The following is a 10,115-nucleotide window of genomic DNA, read 5'->3' on the forward strand; positions in this document are numbered from 1 at the left end:
CAATCATAGTATCGTACATCGTCCTACCTCACAGCATTACGAGTTGCCTCGCGTGATGACCTCCTTAGTAAACAAATCCTAATTTCTTGCTTCGATTGATCTACATCCGATGACACACAGGTTCCACTTTGCACGTTGCACTTTGCATTTTATCTTTATCCGGTCCGTCCGATCTACAACCGACGACACACGGATTCCATGAAGAAAAGGTAAGTTTTGAAAAAATCACCGCATAACCTAAAAATCAGGAAATTATGTGCAATTAATTACATACTCCCTCCATCCGAGCTAGAGTTATTTTTGCGGGGACCATCAGCGCTAGAGTTCTCCTCTCCATAAATTTCGTTTATGAGCGTGCAACAAAAGAAGGAATTTTTAAACGAAGGATATGCTACCAAATTTTATGTACGCGTACATCATGGCATGCCCAACTACCAGTTTCCTAAACAGAGAAGATGTCAACATCTAAAGGTATAAACGATGCCCCCCATAGGGGGCTTCACAGCGATTAGCAAGTCTCAGCCGTTGAATCTTGTCAGCATGTGTCAATTTGGTGGATCTTGGCCGTCCGTTACAGGCGAGCAGCGCGTCTCCTGGCTGGGCGTGGGCTTCCTCCCCTTCCTAGATCAAGCCATGCAACAGCCACATTCTACCCTCCCGTGACTGCATGTGGGGCCTACATTCAGCCGGATCCACTCGTCAGTCTCATGGGGTTGGTTTTAGATGGGTCACACGTCTCTGGCAGGGTCAGTGGACGTGGTGGGCAGCCAATCCCCACTCACGTCTCCTCTCCCCAATCCCCTCTCTCTCTCTCCAGTCCCTCCACCTCCTGGTCAAACAGCCGCCGCCGCCCCATCTCCCCATCAAGCCGCTCGAGGCCATGCCGCCGTCGGCGGGACAAAGCACCGGCGGCCGGTCGCACCACCACATCCAGTCCTGCACGTCTTTCTCGACCAAGTGGAAAGAGGGCTACGACGGGAGCAAGGTTAGGGAGGGTCCCCTCAGGAGGGTCGCCCCTCTCGATCTCCTCCGCCATGCCTCCTCCCTGGGCTCAACAGGCTCAACAGGAGGAATAACACATACCGCCGCCGCCTGTGGTGAGGTCAGTGAAGGAGAGGCTGGAGGCCGGCAGGGAGCAGCGCAGGCTACCGCTCACACTGCTGCCGTGTGCCTTGCCGCCCCTTAAAGGGGCGGCTGGTGAGCTCTGCACATCTCCGATGGTGAGCAGTACAACAACCTGTCCCTCTCCACCTCTTCTTCCAAGGAGACCTACAGGTTATCTCTGTCACACACAAAATCCCCATCTTCCTGCAGAAACTTGAATGCTGGTTGACATTGATGCTTCGCGAGACATACCATCGTCGGAGGTGCAGCTGGTGGCTAGCTGGATCAGCGCGCCGCCGGAGGAGTAGTTGGCGGCTGGCGGCACAAGCCGCCGCTCGCACCACCGCCGCGTGCGTTGCCGTTGCTTGAAGAGCCGGCTGGTGGGCTCTGCCCCTGCTACCAGCATAGGATGGAGAACGATTCTACCTGCATAAACTTGGATGTTATGCTAAATTGATTGACTTTGATACTTGCTACATTATGAACAATGATTATTGTAGCTAATAAGATGTTTGTTTCATTTTTTCAGCATAGGATGGAGAATGATTCTACCACATGGGCATGAAATGAAAAATAATCGCTGTTGCAATCTCTTCCTCTTTTGTTCGAATTTAGGAGGGCTTTTCGATAATTATGTTTGATATCTTTGTCTTACCAGTGTTGTTTGATTTATAATTTTAGGCCATGGTCTTCTTATCAATATGAGTGCTATAAATAATATATTGGGATGGTTGTCGCTCTAAATTTCGCCGTAAGTATTGTCCTCTCCACCCAACTAACCATAGATATTAAAATTTACTAGCATATTTTGAACTGGTGTTTCTGTTCTCTTATTTACTCATAATCTTCTATAATAGATGGAATGTACAAAGCCTCACGTGAGCTTCTGCTCTTCTTAGTCAATTATTCAATTTTCAGGTCTGAATCATTGCTCATTGCCGAGATACAATCGTGTGCCTCCATTTCATTCGTCTTCGCTGAGTGCCTTGGCTTCCTTCTTTTTTCCACTCGTTGTTTTCTCGATAATTTCTCTTGTCACATATATTTTTGCAGCTGGTCCTGCAAAGGGAGACAACCTCCTCTGTATCTGCTCTCTCGGTTGATGGTAATCTACTCCGCTCTATGTGTAGGCTGTTGCCAGGAGTTAGCCCCTACCTTGCAGTCGAGAAGAGCAAGGTAATTCATTACCTACTGATTAAGCACGCATCCATCTAGCAGGAAGTGAGCATGTTCCTTCCCATGATTCATTAAGATTTCTAGGAAAAAGTGCATGTTTTGCTCTATCCGCTAGGTTACAGGTTCGTATGCTCGGTTTTCTTGAGCTTTGTATATAAAAATTGGGTGTTTCTATTCAAATAATATGAAGTATGTTTGGTGCTTTCGGGTCCGAGGAGTGGTAGGATAGTTTGTATGGCTCCCTCCACTCTGGTGGTTCGGTTGGGTCTGGGTAGGCTGGTGTGAAGGTTTAGCTCACTGTCATGAATGATAGAGACGAGCTCTGTCCACTTGACTATTCCAAGGTGGCTGCCCCATTATGGATAACAAGAGAATGTTGAATGCCGACGCAAGAGAAGGTGAATACTAGATGATCCATTGAGTATTACTTATTGGATTTGTTAGTTTGCCCTGCAGTTTCTAATGTTCCTAAAAATATTTTTCTCACCGCCGGGTTATCCGTGAAGGAGGTTTCTTGATAATGATGTTTTTATCTCAGGATATGTTGGCCTACTTCTGAATACTAGATGATACTTTTTTTTATTAGCTCATCATCCCTCGCTAAAGTGTATGGCATCTTTTCTTTCATCGGTTCGATATCTTTGCCACAACGGTGTGACATAGATGAAGGGTTAGGATTCCGACATTGTAGTTCTTTTACGCATGCTCTGCTCCTCATATATGACTTAAGATATTGTATTACGTCATTGATTTCTGCGCCGTGGAACATCTTGGTTTCATTACCCATCTGCTCATTTCAATTATCTAACAAGCTATCTTGGATCCTAAATTGTTTCATGCTGATTCAGAGTATTCTTACATGACAACGCTCTATACTGTCTTACGGAAGCACTATGAGTAGTGTGTGTTGATATGCAATTAGTATTCCTATAGTTAGCAAACTTACGTACTGAAGACTGTTTCTTCTGGTTTGATGCATGCAGTAAGTACTGGATGTTTTTCTGAGGAAGGTAGAATGGCTACTCAAGAAAAATAAAAAGGTATAGTGCCGTACTAATCGTAGAGATGGAGTTTGAAATTGTTTCGAGTAACGAATGGCAAGTTTTTAGATATTGCAATGATACTAAGAAAAGGGAAATTCAAGGCCATCTATTACAGTAGCCAAAAGAGGTACATTTTCTTCCCAGTTCCATATTTTCAGGCTGGCCAGGTTAGTCATACCAAGAACTCACTACCAATTCACTCTATGTAGGCTATAGTACCACCCATCAAAACAAGAAGGCATCCAGTGAACTATTCAGGTCTATTTTCACATGTTCATGTCTGATTTTGCTAATGTGTTCTTTCTATTTTCACATTTGTTGCTAATTTGTTATGTTCTGTTCGTCCTAGAGAGGGAGATCGGAAGGGAAAGAAGAAATGGTGAGGGGGGTTGAGGAGACAATAGATGACACATATTTGCTAATCTGGTATAAAATCTTGATATTTATACATGTTGATTGTAATCTTTTGACCTGATGTGGTTTCTTGTTTAATGTACCGAATAAGCAAATTGATGGTAACATACCTGTTGTTTCATCTATTTTCTCCAAACTAATCTTGTGTCTTGTTACTGTCTAATTCTGATGTAGTATGTTGTATGTTGTATGTTGTTAACTGCCCTTCTTTACTTTTTGTTTCCACCAGCTGGCTCAAATGTTGGCGGGAGTGTGGATATTCTGATTGATGGATTTGTCCCTCCGGCTAGCAGTTGTTGCTCCCATGTTTACTTTAGCGCGGCTTCTACGATCATTTTTCCCTCTCCTCCAGCTACTGAACAGATTTTCTTCTGGTCAGCTCTCTGTTGCATACCAGTTAGTAAATTACCTGTTATTGACTTATCGTACTTAAAAATGTTGAGTGGGAAATTTTGCTTGCTTCAGACATTTGTTGGTTTGAACTGTCCAAAGGTTAGCAAACTAAATCAGATTGTTGAGCTATCATTATCTGCCTGCTCAAATTATTTGTGATAACGAATGTTTAATGTTGTTGAACTATATGCAAAGCTTCTATGTGTTCTCTTAAAGAAATATTCCATAGTACTTATCGACCACGAGATACACTACAAAGAAACCTTTGGAGTTCATTTTCTCCCCATATACTCTCAGGATCTGTTTTGTTTCTTATTTCTACCTTGGCAACTTCCTTGCTATATAGAACATGATGCATGTTGTATTGAACTCCATGCCTCAATTAGTCTTTTATGTTAGGTAGCATCCCTCATGTGCAGCGTGGTATCTTGGAAATTATTCCTATGCTGCGCCACCAGCTATGTTATCATCAATCTGGCCCATTACCCTCCTTGAGATGCTATGCTATCTTAACGGGAAAAAGCCCCTGCACGAGAGTAGTAAAGAAGTACGCGAACAGAATACAAATGCATTGGCAAATGGCAGAAAGTGTGCTTCTGGTAAAACATGTTATCTTGCGTAATTTAAGAAATATGATACCTTAAGTAATTTATATGTAATTTATCATGGCTATAGTTGAATGATACCATATCAATGGAAGTGGCACAAAAGGGGAACTATGGTGGGCTTTGGCTGAGCCATCCTATTTTTTGTAGAAAAGCATGTGGCAAATCATGGCTTCTTAATTCGGCACTGTCAAAAGTGATTTTGAATGAGATGACAGTAAATTTTCTTCTATCTCTTTTATTTAGTATATGCATCTATATCAAAGTGATATATACGACTATCTAGATTCAAATTTACATTTGTTTAGAACCCTTCCATCATTGTTGTTGTCGACATGAGCACATTTTTTTTTCTGTTTTTATTTTTGCGAGATGTTAAGGTGTGATCCCGAGTGCGTAGGTTTGAGTGCCATCAGTTTTTGACACCGTTGGTGATAAGGTTTCCGTGGTTGACTATGTGATACAGGTGTGCTCCCATCCTGCCCACCTCACTGCTATTTTTCTTTGGACATGTTGTAGATGGTATGGATTATTCCTGACCGCTTCACTGAGTAGCTCATCTATTTAAAATCCTCATAGGAATCCTAATATGGAGTAACATTTATTGTCTGTGTCCTTCCGTAAGAATTGGTTCTTCCTATTTTTGGATTTAGTTGATCGGTGTGGCTCAATAATTCCTTCCTAATAATTGTTCATTCACTCTTCAAGACGTTTCTCAGCTTTGTCGTCATATGCGATGGTCCACTGTTAACCATGTGGATTTTTAATGTTAGTTGTACTATACAAGAATATACAGTTTGCATTTTTATTGCAGGTAGGTCTCCAGAGCCAACGAAAATGGAATCTTCCTCATATAGAGTGTAGTGGCATTGTCGGTGTGACCATGGAGTTCCAAAGCCATCAATTCCCGTTGTAGCTCGGCAGTTCCAATAGAATTTTTAGTTTTTTTTTATTTCAGTATTCAGTATTTGACATTGTGTTACATACAAGATGCAGATTTTAAATTAACAAAAAATGATGTTGTCTATAGTTTATACAAAAAATAACTGGTGGTTGCTTATAGGTATACTAAATGAACATTTAATTTTTTTATTAGTTCGTACTGGTTGTGGGTGTAAAATTGATAACTTGAGCCTAGCATGAGTTTGCATTTTCCCTTATATTTAGTCTTTACCTTTTTGACTTTGCTCTGAAACATTTTTTTTTTCTTATTGTACCATGGCTGCTCTAACTTACACGAAACCTTCACCATATTATACTCTTGGTAATTTACTGTGGGGGTACTGTAGGCTTGCTATAAAAACGAATTGATGTGATCAGTTAGCATACGCGAAGGAAACTTGAACTGTGCTAGCTGCAGAAATAGACACATACCAGCTGGTGACACACCAATTCCTCACCTTCACAAAATAAGCTTCGTCCAAGTCAAGTTGGTAGCGGATCAGCTTAATTCACCTTCTGGTGCTTACCGATATTGATCTCGGTTACTTCAATTTTGTCCTTCGAGAGCAATTTCTATGCTCTACATTTTGCTTCTGCTTGACAAAGAGTTTTGTCGCTCCTCGAATTCCCTTGACTATATTGCTGCATATGTAAATAGGTGGTGATTATTGTCTTTCTTAGATGATTCTCTATTAGCTATTGAACTATCTGAATATAAGGTTCTACCTTAGTTAGTAATGCCCACCTTAGTTAAGCAAATATGCAAGCCAAGCATTCATAAAAAGAACAAATACTCCAACGGTACAATTGTATGCTCTCAAGAATTGGTATTCGGTGCATTTTTTTTACAAATACGTGTAGGTGAACTATATACTTACTTTGTTACAGAACACACACAACCAGATGATGTCAACCTGTAAAAAATAACAGGAGATGTCTTTGAAAGCTATCATCGCATTTGATTCCATGATATGATCCTTCCGACTTTGCATATTATTTCCTCTCGCTACCAACACGGTTGTAGCAAGATAACATCACCTCCTCTTCCAGCGGCTTTGCCCACGGGAGCCTCTTGCCCAGTGGCGGAGCTTGAAGATAAAATTCGGGGTGTGTGAAAGACCAAACAAAATTTGGACAACAGAAATGTGAACCACCGGACAGCTGCAAGCTGAAGCTTTAAGCCTTAGGCGATTCCTTTCTACCTTTTCCTTGTCCTTTGTTGCTACAACATTATTTATATGGCCTGGTTGATGCATCAAGGCTCTACATTCTGTGACTGCATTGTTATGCGGTGAGCAAGGTCCAACCTCCATGGCCTAATAATGCATAGGATTTTCCATCATTCACCTTCTTCAATTTCTCAAATCTGTGAACCAAGAGTACATCCGAACCACGTTTTGCTAAAATATTTCTGCTGGAACAAGGCTCTCAAATCTGGTGGTGGGGGAGTATCTTCCTCAACTGGCTATGCTCTTTGTCTTTTGAAGAACGATGCAATATTGCCCTTTTTCCCCATTTTCAGTCCTATTTCGAAGTTCTAGCTCTCAATTCAATCAACTACTTAACAGGAAATTTTGTCAAATCTGCAGTTCAAACAACAAGAAAATCCTCGATTAGGATTTTAGAAATTTGGGATTGAGTTGAGGAGAATGTACTCGCACCTAATACTGGAACAAGAAAATCCTAAATAGATTACCACTTACCAAGAATCGAAGGATGAAAGGAGAGATCCAGTTGGAGAGGTTGACCCGTGAAGGCGTGGAGCCGTCAGGTCGACGCTGCTCAGCTACTGCCTACTGGTCGTCGGGGACGGGGGCGACGGGGTCAGGCGCGGGTTGGGTCGCCGCCTTGACGGGTTGCGAGCTCACTGCTCTGGTGCCCCTGGTTGACGGCTGTCGGGCCGAAGGTCGCCGAATGCCGGGTCGGCGGGGAGCCGGGGACGACGGCCGGCGGGGGACTCGCCGATTCAGCTCGCCAGTGCAGCCGTGCTGGAGTCTTGCCTTCTGATTAGTACTATGTATATTAAAGAGGGGACGGTAATACAAGGAACGAATTCAGCAACCTCTTGGAAGCCTGCAAAACTCATATGATTTAGTAAAACAATCGATGCCGAAACCGAGTTAAGTACTCAAGAACAAATGAAGTAGAACCTCATTAGACTGATATGGAGGCGAAAGACAAAGTTCCATGAAATCGGCAGTTTATGGGAACCGGCTTATCAACGGATTTGGGCAGGGAGGATGCCGGTCACGGGCTGTCATCCAAAGTGAGAGCTAGGAAGGGAGGAGCGAGAGTGGGTAGGCAGTGTCGCGGTGGAGAGGCAAGATTGCCACGTGCAAAGAAAATTTGCTTCTACCAGAGAGAAAGGAACATACGAGTTGATGCAGATTGCTCCGCTTCTCTTCGCCCATGAGTTAACCGATAAGATCGGCAGCACGTCTTCTCAAAAAGAAAAAAAAAAGATTGGCAGTACCAAAATGCCAATTCCCGACTAGCCTGCTAATATTTAGATCGAAGATGTAGTTACGTCCCACCATGTAAACAGATTGGGTCAGATTGGATTTTACTGCTACCATATCCTATGCCATATTTTCACAGTTTATTCGGAGCGATCAGACAATTACCGGTTACGAATTTGAATCCAAAAATATGAGAGCACTGATTCGGAATGGAAACGGAGCGACCTTGAGATGGAACCAAAGTTAATCAGATATTATGTGGACAATGACTTTAGCGTTCCTTCCCTGCTTTTGTTGCTCTCGATAGAATCAACGACTGTTAATTGCTACAATATATATTCCTCCTCTCTTCCTGGTTATTTATAAAAGTTTGTTTTTTCTTTTTATAATTTACTGTGATTCGCAACGATTTGTGAAGCCTAAACTAATTTTTTACCATCTTCCACCTACACGTGATTTTCACGGGATCGTGCGCCAAGGTTGTATCTATAAAAACTGTTGTGCATTCTGTATTACCCTTAGGGTTGTTAATAGCATGTTCGATTCTTTTGTTTGATGGCTTTTGCAACACAAGGTGTTATCACCGATGTCTGGTCGACTAATAAGTGCAATTTGGTGCTGGTTTCGGTAATTACCTTTGCACTGCTGCCTATGTTGTTCTCTAAGCTTATTACAAAGCAATTTACAAAATGTTTGTCAACGTGAAAGCAGGGGACGCACACCAAGGGGTGATTCTAAATTTACCGCTCTATTTGTAACTTCGTCTGCTTCATCATAATTTAATTATACATACAATTCGTTTCCTACGAATTGTATTATTATATTAACAAATAAAATTATTGTTATTATATAAATAAACATTGGCACAAACTTCACAAGAGGTGATTCTAAATTTATTGCGTCTGCTTTATCATAATTTAATTATACATACAATTCGTTTGTAAAACCTACGAATTGTACTATTATATTAACAGTTTTTTTTACCATTATTATATAAATAAACATTGGCACAAACCTCACGGGATCGTGCGCCAAGGCGCACATTTAAATCTAGTATTTTATACTTCGTGCATGTCAACGATTCATTTTCAAAGTGATAGGAGATGCTATACACAAAGAGATGGTATACATAACATAACACACGTATCATCTGATCATCTCTGAAAAAAATAGACATACCTCATCTCCAAGGCAAGCAAGGGAACGCCGTCGGACTGGCCGGCACGCCTAAAGTATATCGATGATGACAAAAACTCGGGTGAGTTTCACGAAGGCGACTTCTCTTGCCGGATCGTGCCGGTGTCGTTCTCTCGCCGGATCAAGTCGGAGGTGTGGAAGATTTTCCAGAGTCCGTTGAGAACATGACCAACACCTATGCAGAGGTACCGGATTCCCTAGAACATGGACAAAATGATATTTTTTGCCTGAGTGAACCAACCTCATGGGTGCCGGCGATAGGGAGAAGGAGGAGGATGGGGTGTCGGTGGCGCGCACGGTGCTGCCGATGCTACTGGTGCTGGACATGCGTTGCATCTCCCACTGCATCCCCGCCGCCTCTCCCGACGATCCTATCCCTATGGTCGCCGAACTCGGCAAGGCCTACCCTGTCGAGGCCCTCCTCGCTGTCCACTGCCGGATGGGCCTCCGACGCTCAGGTGCCCCTCCTCTTGAGACGCTTGGGAGAGAACATGCCTATGTTTAGACTCCATGCTCGTGATCTCTCTGGTGGCTGGCTGTGCCACGACGAGCATTGTGGTGACCCGGCATACCACTGCATGGTGTAGTATGCAAGTCTGATATAACACCAATGAAACACCGTTCCACTAGTATTATATCGCTCAGAGTGGTACAACAGAAACATATGCGGGTCCAAGGTATGTCTATAGAATTACAACACCGACTCGTTACATAAGATCATCACAGACCTCCTACTTTACAATGAGGTAAAACTGCAAATAAACTCCGAAGAACGACTCGTA

At 42.7% G+C, this 10,115-nt stretch overlaps 2 long non-coding RNA genes across 5 annotated transcripts; both read left to right on the forward strand.

The window, feature by feature from the left end:
* Nucleotides 1–1,443: 1,443 nt before the first annotated feature.
* Nucleotides 1,444–2,259, forward strand: LOC124705390. Its single transcript, XR_007003984.1, has 3 exons — nucleotides 1,444–1,855; nucleotides 1,962–2,022; nucleotides 2,158–2,259. It is a non-coding gene; the product is annotated as an uncharacterized LOC124705390 (long non-coding RNA).
* Nucleotides 2,260–2,969: 710 nt separating this feature from the next.
* On the forward strand, nucleotides 2,970–5,827 carry LOC124708707. Of its 4 annotated transcripts, none has more exons than XR_007005279.1 (7): nucleotides 2,970–3,450; nucleotides 3,533–3,581; nucleotides 3,673–3,749; nucleotides 3,967–4,111; nucleotides 4,886–4,952; nucleotides 5,108–5,201; nucleotides 5,550–5,827. It is a non-coding gene; the product is annotated as an uncharacterized LOC124708707 (long non-coding RNA). The 4 variants fall into 4 exon arrangements; XR_007005280.1 differs by having other exon boundaries at nucleotides 4,891–4,952; XR_007005278.1 differs by lacking the exon at nucleotides 4,886–4,952.
* The last annotated feature ends 4,288 nt before the right edge of the window (nucleotides 5,828–10,115 follow it).

Source organism: Lolium rigidum, chromosome 4, assembly GCF_022539505.1.
Source record: "Lolium rigidum isolate FL_2022 chromosome 4, APGP_CSIRO_Lrig_0.1, whole genome shotgun sequence".
Classification (NCBI taxonomy): Eukaryota; Viridiplantae; Streptophyta; class Magnoliopsida; order Poales; family Poaceae; genus Lolium; species Lolium rigidum.